General features: G+C 57.3%; 1 protein-coding gene across 2 annotated transcripts in view; it reads left to right on the forward strand.

Moving 5' to 3' along the window:
• The first annotated feature begins 6,835 nt into the window (after positions 1 to 6,835).
• Positions 6,836 to 15,807, forward strand: part of CLIP2 (CAP-Gly domain containing linker protein 2) — a 73,847-nt gene continuing 64,875 nt past the window's right edge. The window contains exon 1 of one of the 2 annotated variants that reach the window (XM_055410022.2): positions 6,836 to 7,140. The gene's annotated coding sequence lies outside the window, so the exon portion shown is untranslated. The remainder of the gene's footprint in view (positions 7,141 to 15,807) is intronic. The other variant, XM_055410023.2, reaches the window with a different exon arrangement.

The raw sequence follows: 15,807 nt of genomic DNA on the forward strand, positions 1-15,807 counted from the left end.
ATAAACATGATTCCAGGGTGTGTCGCCACCTCGGCCGATGATGCAATGCACAGATGTGCAAACTCGGGGACGTGGAGAGAGGGATGAGGAACAGCAGCTGGGGAGGGGGGCAGGCTCAGGATGGACAGCAGAGGGACCCGGTGGACAGCGCCTTCCAGAGATCTCCCTGGGCCAGGGGAGGCTGGGTGCTTGTGGCCCAGCCGGGGATCCAGGGAGGAGGTAGCCCAGGGGGTGTGGTGGCACAGGGGCCTAAGGCTTCTTGGGCAGATTTCCACCCAGAGGAACCACCCCAGCGGGAACCACGGTGGCAGCAAAGTCCTTAGACACACTTCACCCGATGCTCAATGAGAGGGGGCGTTGTCCACCCACGGAGGGGCTGGTGTCTTCCCTGCATAGTCCCCCATTTCCAAGGCTCCCTGTTGAAGGAGCCTACTTAGGAGTCACCCCAGGACAAGTGCCCCCCGAGTCAGGCCTCAGCTGAGGATTTGAGGTGTCCCCCTGCTGCGTTCTCACAGCCACTGCTTCACCCGAAAGGCAGGACGTGTAGGGATTAAAACATGGACTCTGGGGACCTCCCTGGCGGCCCAGTGGTTAAGCGTCCACTTGCCAAAGCCAGAGACATGGGTTCGATCCCTGGTCCAGGAAGATCACCCCACAGGCCGCGGGGCAACTAAGCTCGTGTCCCATAATGACTGAGCCCAAGCTCTGGAGCCCGTGCACTGCAGCGAGGAGGAGGCCCCGCTCACCCCAAGTGGAGAAAGCCCCCACGCAGCAACGGAGCCCCAGCACAGCCAAAAGCAAAACTCAGAGAAGAACAGACTCTGGCTCCAGGCAGCCTGGATCCCACAGGGCACTGCTCCCTACCTGCCTGTGAGTTTCAGACCCTCCCCCTTAAACGGGGCAGGTACGGCCCCTGCTCCTGGGGCATCCTGAGGAGGATGTGAGCTTACAGAATCTCAGGTTCTGGCCTACAGCGACTAATCAATGCAGCATACAGTAGGCACTCCACATGTGCACGTGGAACCGGCACTTTTACAAGAGCCCTGGGGGAGAGGCGCGATTCCTGTGTCACCTGCCCAGGGTCGTAAAGCTGGGAGCAAGCAGAGCTCGGATTGGAGTTGTTATTTTTTTTTTAATAAAATTTTTTAAGTTGATGTGCTATATTTTCATTTTTATTCAGTTCAGAAATTTTTTCTTTTTTTTTTGGCTGTGCAGCACAGAGGATCTTAGTTCCCCAACAAGGGATTGAACCTGAGCCTATTGCAGTGAAAGTGCAGAGTCTTAGCCCCCAGGGAAGTCCCTCAGGTTGGAGGTGAAGGTGGCATGGATCTCCCTGCTCTCTTCTTACTGGCAGGAGGGAGCCCAGCTCTGAAGCCGCGTGCGCATACCTGCGCATGCGTATACCTGCGCATGCGTGCTTAGTTGCTCAGCCATGTCTCTTTGTGACCCCATGGACTGTGGCCCGCTAGACTCCTCTGTCCATGGGATTCTCCAGGCAAGAATACTGCAGTGGGTTGCCATTCCTTCCTCCAGTGGTTCTTCCTGACCCAGGGATCAGATTCTTTCCTGCTGAGCCATCAGGGAAGCCCCCTGACCTCGGGCATGTCCCTTAACCTCTCTGTGACTTGATTTCCTTTATCCTGAAATAAACTCATAATTACAGCTGGCTTCCGAAGTTTTTGCTTCTACTTCCAGCTTAGGACCAACCCCAAAGCCAAATAGGCCTGCCTCACCAATCACAGAGGTGATTTAGTTTACCTGGCCTCCAGCCTCTCTGGCCAACAGCCTCCCATCAAGGCACACCTGAACGACTCCCCTGTTGGTCCAGCGGCTAAGACTCCACACTCCCAATGCAGGGGGCCCGGGTTTGATCCCTAGTCAGGGAGCTAGACCTTGCATGATGAAACTTAAAAAAAATAAAATGAAAATTAAAAGATCCTGTATGCCACAGTGACGATTGAAGTTCTGGCTACAACTAAGACTCGGCACAGTCGGAAAAAAGAGACATCCCTTTGCCTTCCCTCAGGTCCTCTCTGAAGCACTCCCACTCCCTGGAGGCCCGTGAGTCTCTGCCAAACGCAAGTGATGCTTCTGACTCCCCTGCTGGGGCAAGCACTGAACGAACAGCCTTTGCTGGTTCTCCTTTGGGTGATCTCTGTGGATTTCCCCAATCCATACAACTACCCTGTAACAGGGGCTTCCCTGGTGGCTCAGCTGGTGAAGAATCCGCCTGCAACGTGAGAGACCTGGGTTCGATCCCTGGGTTGGGAAGATCACCTGGAGAATGGAACAGCTGCCCACTCCAGTATTCTGGCCTGGAGAAATCCATGGACTGTATAGTCCATGGGGTCACAAAGAGTCGGACACGACTGAGGGACTTCCACTTCCACCCTGTAATCATGACTCAAATTCCAGCGTTGGGTCACTCATCGAGCCCATACGAGCTGTTATCAACCCTGTATCCACCGGAGGGAGGGGGCACGGCTTCCTCTTGAGGAAGAACAGGGCTCAGGCAACATCCTTGTGTTTGAAAGTAAGGGTGTGGCTTTCAGAGTGAGGCGGCCTCAGCTGACGTCTCCATGGTGATGTCACTCCCAGTCCAAGGCCACGACAACATCCAAACAATCATTTTTGTGTGTTTTTAACAGAAGCACAACATCCAAGCAGTTGTTTGAACAGAAATGGGATGGGGTTTACATTTCTTTTGTTGAAAAAGGCAGAAAAAGGGAAAAGTCCCATTGGTTCTCCCCACCCAAAGGTCACCAGGGTTACAGGTTCCCCTCTCGATGGGTTACCAGGGTGAGTTCAACTGGACCACAATTTCATGCTCTGCTTTTTTCATTTGACAGAAATCCAGGTGTGTTTCTCAAGTCGTTTATTACAAATTCCTTGTGAACAGCAATTTAGAGGTTACAAAATATTCTATCAGGGGAATGTCCCGTTGGTCTTAACAAATTAAACAATAACAAGTGTCCCAGGAGAGGGACTGTCCCCGCTGCAAGCACACCCCTCCCCAGAGAGCTTTGCCCCGGCCGGCCAGTTATTCCCAACAGGCTCTTCCCATGAAACACCCCCACCTCTTGTGGGGCTGCCAGTCACCACCCGTGTCAGCAAGAAAACGGGCAAATCAGCACTTTCTGTGGAGACAAAAGGGCTGGGCGAGAGGTCTGCGGGGAGAGCCCCTCCCTCGGCCCCCCCAGCCCCCCTCCCCAGGTCTGATGCCCAGGGCATAGTGCCCGGCTCCACCCTCCACATCCACACCAGAAAACGCCGATCCGAGCTTCACCAAGGTAGAAGCAGGTCTCCCTGCTCATCTGGAACAAGCCTGGCTTGCTCACTCTCAGGTGAGTCACCCCTTTGCAGCTCCACCCACACCATTCAGGTGGGGGGAAGCTAGTACCCTGGGGTGTGTCTTGCTGCTCTGAATAACTGGGGGTGGGGCTGTCAGTGAGGAGGGGGCTGGTGGGGGCTGAGGTGGGAGGAGGCGGTGACTGGACCTGCTGGGGCGGCACGGGTGAGCTCAGGTGTATTGCGGTGGTGCTTGGGTAAACCCTTGTCTCTCTTTTTTATATTTTGCCACATGGGATCTTAATTCCCCAACTAGGGATTGAACCCATGCCTTCAGAATTGGGAGCACAGAGTCCTAAATGCTGAACCACCAGGGAAGTCCCCTTGACTCTTTTTAGACCTTGGTTTCCCCACCTGTGCAAAAAGGGGCCAGGACTAAATGGTGGTTTCATTTCCAGCAAGGAAACTTAAACTTCTTAGTCCATCCCTGATGGACTGAGGTCCTGGGAACTTTGGCCAATTTTCTGGTTCTGGAAGCCTCGGATGTCCCAGAAGGGAGAGGTGCCCCCAGGGCTCAGGTGTCATTTGATCTGGGTCACCCCATTCCCTCCACCCCACCGCCCTGATTTGGACAAATCACACTTTCTGTTACATCCCAGTGACCCCTGTCTGTTCTGAGCTCTCTCTACCACCCTAGAACCTGGGTGCACAGACCAGGTGGGCTTCCAGCGTCTGTGAATGGCCTGAACCTGCCTGCAATACCCAGTGTGTGTGTGTGTGTGTGATTGTGTGTGTGTGTGTGCGTGTGTGAACACATGTAGGTGGGTAAGCATATTGCATGTTTCTGGGGAGAGTCTCCATGGATTTCAGAGTTCGGAGGCCTCTGTGACCCTAAAGACGCGTAAGAACTTCTGGTTTGGCCCCTCCCTTTGTTTCCTGCACTGTCCTCCTCCCCCACAGCTTCCCAGGCCCCAGCTCTAGCCCACAGCCTTCCAGCTGGTCTCCCAGGGCTTCAGTCTGCCCCCAGGAGCTACTGCGTTCTGAGTTGTTTCTGATTGGGTCCTACCTACTTTCCGTCATCAGGAGCCCCCTGGCCTCCATGACCATCCTGGGCTCCCTTCCTGTTGTTGATGTTGTTTAGTCACTAAGTTGTGTCTGACCATTTGTAACCCAGTGGACTGCAGCCCGCCAGGCTCCTCTGCCCATGGAACTCTCCAGGCAAGAATACTGGAGTAGGTAGGCATTCCCTTCTCCAGGGGAATCTTCCCAACCCAGGTCTCCTGCATTGCAGGCAGATTCTTTACCATCTGAGACACCAGGGAAGCCCAATTTAAGGACGGCATCGACCATTGGGTAGCTGTGGGAAGGCACTGCTCACAATATGCACTCAAGTCCTTTTCTAACCTCGCCCTTTGGGAAAAAAGGGTCACATTTCATGAATGTAGGCGCTATTCATTCTTAGCACTTCACCTAGATTAATGTATTCCAGCTTGATAATGGCCGGCCCTCGCAGATAAGTGCGTCACTAGGCCATGTTACAGATGGAGGAAACCAAGTCCCAGAGAGGACTGCCCACTAGCTGGTAGGTGATGGAGCTGGATTCTTACCACTGCACTTTACCCCAGGTTTTATTTCTTAGTAGGGAGACTGTCCATCCCAGCCACGTGGAACAATTCACTTCATGTTTCCTGAGCACATCCCTCTCTGTGTCCTTCCCATTGTGCCGAGACCCCCTTCAGAAGCTTGCGGTCCACTGGGCTCACTGGGCACCCTCCTTCTGCCATGGGCTCCGGGTCTGGCTCTCCCAACCAGCCGAGGACCTTCTTAAGGCTGGTCCAATGCCCCAGCCTCCATCATCAATACCATGACCGGTTTGCTGAGGTGAAGGGAAACACTACCCTCAATTTATTAGTGGGTAAGCTGAGTTTAAGAGGACTTCCTTGGTGGTCTACTGCAGGGGACGTGGGTTCAGTTCTTGATTGGGTAACTAAGATCCTGCAGGCCATGTGGCACAGCTGAAAAGTTTTTAAAAAATATTTATTTAGGCTATGCTGGATCTTAGTTACAATGTACAGAACCTCCCATCTTCCTTGTGGCATGAGGGATCTAGTTCCCTGATCAGGGATCAAACCCTGCCCCCCTGCATTGGGAGCTTAGTCTTAGCTGCTGGACCACCAGGGAAGTCCCAGGTGACCTATATATATATAAATATATATATATATATTTAAAGAAATTAACTCATTTCTCAAAGATTATGGATTCCAGTGGAGGGAAGTGTGTGTATGTGTGTGCTCAGTCATGTCCAACTCTTTGGGACCCCATGGACTGTAGGGAGCCAGGCTCCTCTGTCCATGGAATTCTCCAGGCAAGAATTCTGAAGTGGGTAGCCATTCCCTTCTCCAAGGGATCTTCCTGACCCAGGGATCGAACCTGGGTCTCCTGCATTTGGGCAGACTCTTTACCATCTGAGCCACCAGAGATCAAACCTTCATCTCCGGCACTGCAGGCAAATTCTTTACTGCTGAGCCACCAGAGAAGCCCAACTCAACAGGTGTCATTATATGCTCTAAGGCATGCTCGGCCAAGCTCTGCACTGGGTGCCTTAGGGCATATAAACAAGCCTGGGCCTGGCACCTGCCCTCCCCCAGAGTCCTACTGTACTGACCACACCTCCCCCAACACCCACACTCCCATACAGTAAGGGGGAGCTGAATTAAAGGTGGGTTTCAAGGGGAGAGATGACTTGTCAAACAGAGAAAGTGGGGAGGAACCAGCAAGGGGCAAAGGCATTGAGGTTAGCTCATCGAGGGGAAAAGAAAAGGAGAACAGAAAGCACAGCGACCAAGCACAGCCAGGCACCTATGGGTGCTGGGACCCAGTTCCTTCCCACCCCTCGGCTGCCACTTAGGCTCTGCCCTCGACTTCCCCCGGGGTGGAGGGGTAGGCGGGTAGCCGTGTCAGTCCTCTGATATTGCGGGAGACAGCTCCTGCCTTGGGAGGATGGTGCAGGGTTCAATCCGCATCTTGGGGACCACTTTTTCCAAACAAGCGTTGGGAGCAAATCACCAAGACTCCCGTGCCGTTTGTCCTCATCCGTTTTGGCTTCAAGACCGTCCAGGAAGACCTGGAGTTTGCGGCTCCGCGACACTGTCGCCTCCTCATCCTGTCCAGTTCAAACGTCACCTCCCCAGTGAAGCCTTCCCGGAAACTCCAGGAACCTCCCCGGCCCTCTCCGCGGCTCCCACCTCCCTCAGGGGTCTGGGACATCCCTGTGAGCCGAGCAAGGCTGAAGGATGCTCTCTTCCGTCACACACGATGGAGGCGCCGAGGTCGGGGGCCGGCACGCTTCGGACGCCCAGCCACTGACCGCCTCCAGGAGCCGGGGCACGAGGTGGCGGCGCGTTTTCCGCCCGCCCGCCCCCTTGCGGCGCGGCGCCGCGGCCTGAGAAACGCGAGGCCGCGCGAGCGCCCGCCGGGCCCCCGCCGCGCCAGGCCCCGCCCTCCCGCGCCCGCCCCAGCGCCGGCCCCTTTTGTTCCCTCCCGGCGCCGGGCCGCTCGCTCCGCTCCCGCTCGGCTCGGCGCGGGCTCCGGCGGCGGCGGCCAGGGCTGCCCGGCTCAGCGCCTACCCGCCTTCCTGCCGCCGCCCGGCCGGCCGCGCACGCGGCGCGCGAGGCCCGGACCCGCGGCGCGACCGCGGAACCCCGGCGCCGGAGGGGCTGCGGGCGGCGGGCGGCGGCGCGCGGGGCGGGGGCCGCAGCATCCTCGGCCCCCGCCGGTGCCCCGGCGCCGGGAGAGGACGGGGGTCGGCCGCCGCCGCCGCGCGCCGCTCCGCCTGCTGCTGGAGGGGCGAAGGTAGGAACAGCCGGCCGAACCCCGAGGGAGGCGGCTGGCCGGGCAACAAAGGACCGAGGCGTTGCGGGAGGCGGCGGCAGCCCCGGGCCTGGTGCGGAGCCGGGAGGCCGACCCGGAGGCATTGCGGGGCGTGAGGGGAGGCCGAAGGGGTCGGGCCCCGGCGGGTGGGCGGGAGCGGAGCTCGTTCCGGGTGCACCCCGCGCCCCAACTTCCCCGTCGCCTGCAGGCGAGGAGGGGAACCCTTGCCGGGCATCCCCAGCGCCCTCGGTGCCCCTAACGGGGGTTCGGCGCAGATGCTAGGGAGCCGCCCGACGCTCCTTCCAAGGGCAGCGCTGGGCGGCTGGACGCGCCGCAGGGCTCTGGGCTCCCAGGCCCCGCGCGGGGGATGGGGGGAGCCGAGCCTGGTGGGCGCGGCCACACGGCCCTTCTTCTCCAGACCTGGGGCCTGGGAGGACACGGAGCCCCCGCCCCACGGGCTGTGGTCGCCTGGCCAATGCCCTTTGCAAAACTTGGTTAAAGTGCATGGCGCAGGGGGAATAGACGGATGAGGTGGGGCGTCTTCCCGCAGGGGTGCCCCCCCCCCCAGGCTGGCGCTGGTGGCTGGTGAGGCAGCACATTTTCTGCCCTCCCTACGGGGAGGGGCCCTGGCCGCCCCGAGGATGCTACAGCTGGGCCTCCAGGGCCAGCCCGTTTGGGTCCTTTAGGCGGGGCCTGGGCGGGGCAGGGTGCCCACTGGGCACTGCCACGCAAGCCCCAGCCCCACCCTGGATAAGAGGGGGCACCTGGGGGGAAGTCACCCACCCAGCTGCGAATCCCCCAACCTCTGATTTGCCGCTTCTTCCCTTCTGGGTGAGAAGTGGGAGGTCCAGTTTGGGGGGGGGCCGCCCTCGCTGCTGTGAAATGCCCAAGGGAGACTTGTGGGGGATGGTGCTGGTCTAGGGATAACAGGCAGAGGAGGAGGAGGGTGCTGGGAGGACCACGTGGGGACAAGACTCCGCACCAGTTGTAACGTAAACAATGAGCCTTTCATTCATCCAGCTGCTGTCACCTGGCCCAGCACTGCCAGGGGCTGGCAGGTACACAGGGCGGGCGCTTCACTGCCCCCATGGAGCACAGCCCAGCAGTAACGGTGGAGCACCGTGATGGGGGAGCTGGGAGCACACCTGGAGGATGGGGTGGAGCAGGAAGCTTGACAGAGCCTGCGTGTAGAAGTTTGCTGCCAGGATCCCAGAGGAGGGGCTCGAGGGAGAGGATATAGTGTGGGCAAGGGATGGGAGTCAGAAAAAGAGGCAAGAGACCAGGTGGCTGGTGGGTCAGAAGGGCAGCAAAGGATTTGGGTGACTGGGTCATGATGCCCTCCTCCATGAGCCCAGGATGTGTTGGCATCTGCAGTCCTGGCCTCGGAGGGGTGGTGGGACTGGTGAAGGGGGATGGGCTGGAGGGGAGTTTCAAAGGCAGAAGAGTCTGGCAGAGAGACCTGGGGGGAGCCTTAGCAAGCAGGACTGTGCATCTGTGGGTCCCAGGTGCAGCCAGCAGGCTGGAAAGGAGGTGCCTGGAATTCCGTGCCCAGAGCCTGAAGTTCCAAGTGAGGAACCCACTCGCAGAGGCAGCAATCTCTTTTCAGCATCTGCTCTCCCCTCTGGCAATTAAGTTTGACTGCTGGAGCCTGACAGCCTGGGTTCAAAGCTCAGCCCCGCCACTTACTAGTTGTGTGACCTCAGACAAGTCATGATACCTCCCTCCGCTTCGGTTTCCCCATCTGTAACGTGAGGATACTCAAGGTGTCTACCTTTTAGGGTTGTTGAGAGAGCTGAATGGATAGATAACTGTGTGCGAAGCATGTGTACTGCAGTGAGGAGAATGCCTGGTGTTTGTGGCCCTTCAGCCTCCATCCACACCCAGGAGTGGCCCGTCCTGCCCCCTCCCAGCTGTTTGTCCACGTCAGGCAGTCCTGCTGGTCAGCCTCGCCCGGGCCCTGCTGTTCTGTGCCTCAGTGCAGCCTCCTCCCTGGGCTGCTCTGTCTTTCCTGGTCCAGCCTCCCGTGGTGATGCCATTCTTGCTCCCTCTGCTCCCGCCCATGAGGTGGGGGACAGTTTCCTCTTGACCTTTCTGTCCCTAGAGCTGCCACCCTAAAGATTGATCCTGCCCTCTTGATGCCATCTCCCCCCACCTCTGCTTCAGCACCCAGAGGAGGGAAGCTGTATTCTTGACCCTCCCGGTTCCCTGTTATCTTAGTCTGAGCTGTTCTAACAAACGACTGCAGACTGGGTGGCTTTAAACAGCCCATTGACTCCTCACATCTCTGGAGGCTGGAAGGCCGAGAACCACGCGTCAGCATGGTTGGATGAGGACCCTTTTCTGAGGCACACTTATTTTTGTGTTCTCAAGCTGTAGAGGGGCTCGGAGCTCTGTGGGGTCTCTTTTACAAGGGCACTAATCCCATTCATGAGCACTCCACCCTCCTGACCTAATCACCCCAAAGGCCCCACCTCCTAATACTGTCTCCCTGGGGGATAGGATTTCAACTTATGAAGCTAGAGGAGGGAGGGCACCTTCAGACCAAAGCACCTGCCCAGTGGTCTTTGGAGAGAATGTCAGCCTTTTTTAGGTTAAAAAACAGCAACAACAATGCATACTGAGTGCTTACTCTGCCAGGAACTGTTTTAAGCTCTTTAAACGCGTGTCTTAGTTTGCTTACGTTTTATGGATGAGGAATTCAAGACGTGGAGAGGTTTCCCTGTTTGCCCTCCATGCATTTACATATATTTATTTATTTTGGCTGCTCCCCGTCTGAGTTTCAGCATGTGGCCTCTTTAGTTCCCTGACCAGGGATCAAACCCGAACCCTCTGCACTGGTAGCTTGGAGTCTTAGCCACTGGATCACCAGGGAAGTCACTCCATGCATTTATTGAGTACCTACTGTGTGCCTGGATGACATAACTTCCTTCCACCATCCCAGTTGCCCATCTGGTTCACTTCCTGAAAGCATGGTTTTGGCCATGCCTTCCTCAGACACCTCCATCCCACGGGCTCAAGTTCAAAGTCCAGACCCTCTTTGGCTCTCAGGGCCCTCTCCCAGCTGGCGGGGCCCTGCCTTTTATATACCTGGGGCCTCACCTTTTATAAACTGTCTAGTGCCCTGGGCCTGGTGGGCAGGCCTTGATGGGAGAAGGGGGAGGGGCCCCTGACGCTTCTCTTTGGTTTATCCTGTGGCTGCGAACAGGGACTGCCTCCAATTAGGTTAAGTGAAAGGGGAGTTGAGAGGAAAGGAACTTTGCAGGCGGCCTGGCTCCCCCAGGACCCGGGAAGCCGGCAGGCAGCCCCTCCTCCGGCCTTCCTCTCTGGACTCCGGTTTCATTTGCTGTCCTTTCCTGGTGCCTCTGTCACGGCTCCTCTCTCTTGAGTTGCCGGCGTGGCTGCCCAGAAGGGTGGCTTCAGCTGGAGGCCACAGGACCACCCAGGGGCGCTCCCCTCAGTCTCTGGGTGCCGGAGAGCCGGAGGGGCCCAGCTTGGGTGAGGGCGCCCATCCCATCTGCTGGGCTGCTGGAGGGCAGGCCGCGCCATCTCTGGGTCTGCGGGTGGGGGACAGGGCTGGGCACAGCTGGTACGGGATTATGATGTGGGGTGTGTGGGCTGCGGGGAGGACAGGGGGCTGGGGGGCTCACCATCTCTGGGAGTCCACTGCAGGCCTCCCCATCGGGCTTGGGGCCCAAGACGGGCTCCCCTTTGGCACCAGGGGACTGAGGTCTGGGGAGCTGGTGCCAGCCGGGGACCCACCCCATCCCACCTCTCTTTTCCTTGCTGGACATACAGAAACGGTAACACAGAGCTTATGCTTTCAGAGGAGATGCTTCAAAACGATAATGAAACATCTCCCCTCTGAATAGAAAGTAGAGCATAGCAGGTGGTTTTGATTAATGAGGCATGAGTTTGGGGCCACGTCCACTTACCAGCTTCCGTCTTCATGGAGCGCCCTGGCTCCGACCCTGGGACGTACCTCTGACTCCAGCCACAGCCCAGGGAGACGCCCGCCCCTCGTTCACTTCCATCTTCGCCTTTTTGGTCTCTTCACCGGGTGAGGGGAAATTTGGGGCTCACGATGAGGGCCTGGGTTTCCCGTTTCTCATCCCTAAAGGAGGTGGTGCAGGGCCGATCTGCTCCTCCTCGCCCCCAGCCTGGCCTCGGCTCCCCCCCGGGCTGCCCCCGTCTCACCCTCCAGCATCCAGCGTGGTGGGTGGGAGTGGGTGGCGGCTGAGCCCCTCAGAGTGGAGGGAGCAGAGTACATCTTAGTTTCAGACCCTGCCTCCAAGAGGCGTTTGCCAAATCAGGAAGACATTAGCCCCCTTCCTGAAAGTATAAATGACGTCAGTGCCTTTGAGGAACATTTTTAAGGCCAAAGGAGAAGAGCCTCCATTCCCAGTGTGGTCACTGCCCCCAACAATGGTTCAAGTCCCTGAGGATGACTCAGAGGCAGGGCACGACGTGGGTGGGATGGCCTAGGGGGCTTTCTGGGGGAGACAGGACTGCGCTGTGTCCTGAAGGATAGGCGGACTCGGGGTTGATAAGGCGCGCCTTCCTGAGGGGCACAGAGAGAGAAGAGTGAAGGAGAAGTTTGGGGGCAGTGGGGCATTGAGTGTCTGACCTGGGAGCTCAATGTGGAGCCCACCATTCTTCTAGGCCCGCTGTGAGGTCGGGCATCTGGTTGTAGGCCCCTCCCTGTGACGAAGGAGAAAATGACATTAGGTGTTTTCCGCTTTTTTGTTGCTACCTTGTGTCCTGATTTTCGGGACTTACCAGGTGGTGCCAGTGGTAAAGAACCCTCCTGCCAATGCAGGAAGACATACCAGACATGGGTTTGATCCCTGGCTAGGGAAGACCCCCTGGAGGAGGGCATGACAACCCACTCCGGTGTTCTTGCCTGGAGAATCCCATGGACAGAGGAGCCTGGCGGGCTACAGTCCATAGGATCACAAAGAGTCAGACACGACTGAAGCAACTCGGCACACACACATACATGCGTGGCACATATCCTGATTTCGCTCCTGCTGTTCCCCCTTCTACTGGAGACTGTTCCCTGCCTGAGTTCATCTGCTTGTAGGTTCACTTCACTCAGCCCGCATTCGGCTTCTCTCTGACTGAGGGCTGCGCTGGGCACTGGGAACGCAGAGCAGAGGAGAGGAGATGCCCAGAAGGGTCTCCTGTGTTCTTTGTCCAATTCCAGAAAGAACTCGAGGTGATTTACAAAGATAAACGCAGTCTAAGGAGATGGAAAAGACGTGAGACAATCGGGGCAGGGGGAGCCCAGGGTAGCAAACATCAGGGGAAGCCGGAGGAGCTGCGGCACCTTCTGTTGGTGGTAATTTGACCCAGCTTTCTAGCAGCCAGATCCAGGGGGCATAAGGAGTGGCTTTGGATTGTCACGTTGTCTTGTGTAAGCCCCTGCTATATATAACATGAAAGCCTGAGTGAGGGGCAGCGGGTCCTGGGAGGGGGTCCCTGGCAGAGGGAAGGGAGGACTGCAGCCGCCTTGTGATCTTAATAACCCTCCTCCCGGAGGCTTCTTAGCAGCAGCTGCAGGGGAGCTGAGAGCTGGGGCTGATGCTCACAGCCAGTCCCCTCCACGAGGGCCTGATGGGCTCTAGGGGAAGGGGTGAGACCCCGGGAACCAAGAGCCCAACTGGTCCCTGCTGGAGAATCCCCATCCTGCGAGGATGCCGGGGGTGTCTGTGATACAGGGGTGTGCAGAGAGCACACCCACTGGACCCCAGGACTTGGTTCAGGAGTAGAAGAGGGGTGAAGGGCTTCCCAGGTGGCGCTCGTGGTAAAGAGCTCACCTCCAGTGCAGGAGACATAAGAGATCCCCTGGAGTAGGGAATGGCAACCCACTCCAGTATTCTTGCTGGAGAATCCCACGGACAGAGGAGCCTGGCAGGCTATAATCTACAGAGCCGCACAGAGTTGGACATGACTAAAGCGACTTAGCATTCCCGCAGAAGAGGGGTGAAGGCGTTCTGGCAAGCAGGCAACTAGCTGGGGTGTCTTCAGGAGTAGGGAGAAGCTCAGGGGAAGTTGGAGCTCAGGGCGCTGGGTGGAAGGGGCCCAGGAAACAGGCCAGAAGCAGGAGGGAGCTGGCAGACACGCTATGGACTGTGATCTCGGCACCCAGGGCCGTGGGGCGCCCTCCTGACCTCCTGCTTCAAACTGTGCCCTTATTTTCCCATCCCGGTGCCTGGAGGAGCGTTGGTCTCAGTTCTGAGGAAGTGAAGAGCAGTGGTTAAGGGGGGCTTCCCTGGTGGTCCAGTGGTTAAGACTCCATGCTTCTAGTGCAGGGGGCACAAGTTGGATCCCTGGTTGGGGAACTAAGATCCCACATGCTGTGCAGCATGACCCCAAATAAACAAGTTTTTAAAAAGAGCAGTGTTTAAGAATGTGAACTCCATGGCCAGGGGACCTGAGTGGGAACCCCACCTGCCACCGCTCAGTTGTATCATCCCCAGCAAGCGACCTGCTGGCTCTGGGCCTCAGTTTCCCAGTTAGTAAGTGGAGCTCATGACAGCGGCATCTTCACAGGGTTGCTGGGCACACTGGACAGGTCAGTGTCTATAAAGGGCTTAGACGTGCCTGCAGCAGGATGAATGTTACAGGTCTATGGTTCCTTGTGCTGAAACAGCTTGGCGGGGGATATAGCACCACCCCACCCATACTCCTGCACCTGGTACACTGCTCAGGTTCACAGTCGGGCACAGTGCAGAGCACAGCTGTGGTGGCCCAGCCCTGGATGGGGGGAGATGCTCAGCAAGTTCTGGTTCATGTTGTTATCCCCAGTGATAATACCATGCCAGCTCACAAGAGCCTCTCAGGGCAGCAGGAACTGAGACAAGAACCCATTCTGAGAGTAGGCTTCAGTCTCTGCTTGATTACCCCCAAGTGACAGGGGGCTCACTACCTGATTCTTTGCTTGTTGGACTCACTTGTGAGCGGTGGCTCTGTGCCAGGTGTGCTTGGCACTGGGATTCTAGAAGAATGTGAGTTAGTCGGAATGCTGAGTTACTCCTCTCTCTCCTTTCCAGAGATCACTCCAAGCTGGCCAGTGAGTGTGGCCATGGGGTGTGACAAGCTGTCATGGGCCCCCATCTCAACATGAGAAGGATGTTGGAGGCATGCATGTGTGCATGCTAAGTCACTTCAGTCGTGTCCAACTCTTTGCAACCCTATGGACTGTAGCCCGCTGGGCTCCTCTGTCCATGGCATTCTCCAGGCAAGAATACTGGAGTGGGTTGCATGCCCTCATCCATATCTTCCCGACCCAGGGACCTGCATCTCTTACGTCTCTTGCAGCAGCAGGCGGGTTCTTTACCACTAATGCCACCTGGGAAGCTAATGAAGGCAGAGGAGGGTGTTTTATCCATTCATGTATTCCTTAAACATTTTTTGAGCTCCCATGTGGGTTGGGTGCTGTCCTAGGTACCAAGAACCCTGCAATGAACAAGATACTCTAAGAACCTACCGTTTAAAGCTGTTCTCAGTGAGAGAGGCCAGGGATCTTGCCAGTGGATGAGAGAAAGGGATTCTAGCAGAAGGAACAGAGTGTGCAAAGGCCTGGAGATGGGACAGACTGTGCGTGGCTGTGCTTGGGCTTTGGTGATATTCCGCCAGAATTTGGTGACTGGGGGCGTTGATGGGGAATGCCTTCCTGGAAGCAATAAAAGAAAATACAGACTTTGAGGGCTTGTTAGTCACTGACCTCACTCCTGGGGCCACTAAGTTCTGCCCCGCCTGCCCGTTCCTTTACACCACCCCCTGCCCCCCACCAGCGTCCTAGCTGGCCCTTCAGAGGTGTAGGTGGTACCCATGGACCCCTGGCTGGTTCATCCCTTCTCCACGCCACCCACATCCTGGCCATTCATCGTGGGCCCTGATTGGTGTCCCCTCCTCTCGTGTGGGTGAGGAGCCAGGCTCTGACCTCAGCGGGCTGAGCCTCCCCCTACCCCCTGCATACAGGGGCAGGCCTGGGAGTGAGAGGACGCTGGGGTGGGAGTCAGCGTGCCTTCTTTAGGGAAGAAAGCTGGGCCTGGAAGGCTGTTCGGTGAGCACAGAACCCCTCTGTGCCAGGTCCTGGGAGCTGGAGCCCCATGGGGCTTGAGCTTGCCTTCCGACCCTTGGGGGAGTCGGAAGCATCAGTGGGTCCACGTGCTTAGGTGCTGGCTGGGCTCATCTGCAGGCTGGGGGAGGCCCCAGAGCAGTAGGGACCACACCTGGTGTGATGATCTGGGCCTGCCCTGCCTCCTCTACTCTGCTGCCACTCCCCCCAAGCCCAGGAAATTAAAAACAAGCCTTTTTGTTGAAGTACAGCGTCCATACAGACAAGTGTGTGTATCATGAGTGTGGTATTTTGTCGACTTTTCTCAAACGGAAATACCTGTGTGGCGCTCACGTCCAGAATCAGAGCCCGCTAGCTCCCCCAGAGCCCCTCTTGTTTTTCCTTCCAGCCTACACCCCTGACCCAAGGGTGACCCCTTCCCTGATTTCTGGTACCATCAATAAACTTTTGCCTGCCCTTGAGCTTCTTTTCAGTTTTAAAAACTGTATTTATTTATTTTTGGCTGCACTGGGTCTTCGTTGCCGTGTGCGGGCTTCCTCTAGTTGCGGCGGCGAGCGGGGGCTGCT

Source organism: Moschus berezovskii, chromosome 27, assembly GCF_049115385.1.
Source record: "Moschus berezovskii isolate FMDL1 chromosome 27, NW_MosBer_1.0, whole genome shotgun sequence".
NCBI classification, from domain to species: domain Eukaryota; kingdom Metazoa; phylum Chordata; class Mammalia; order Artiodactyla; family Moschidae; genus Moschus; species Moschus berezovskii.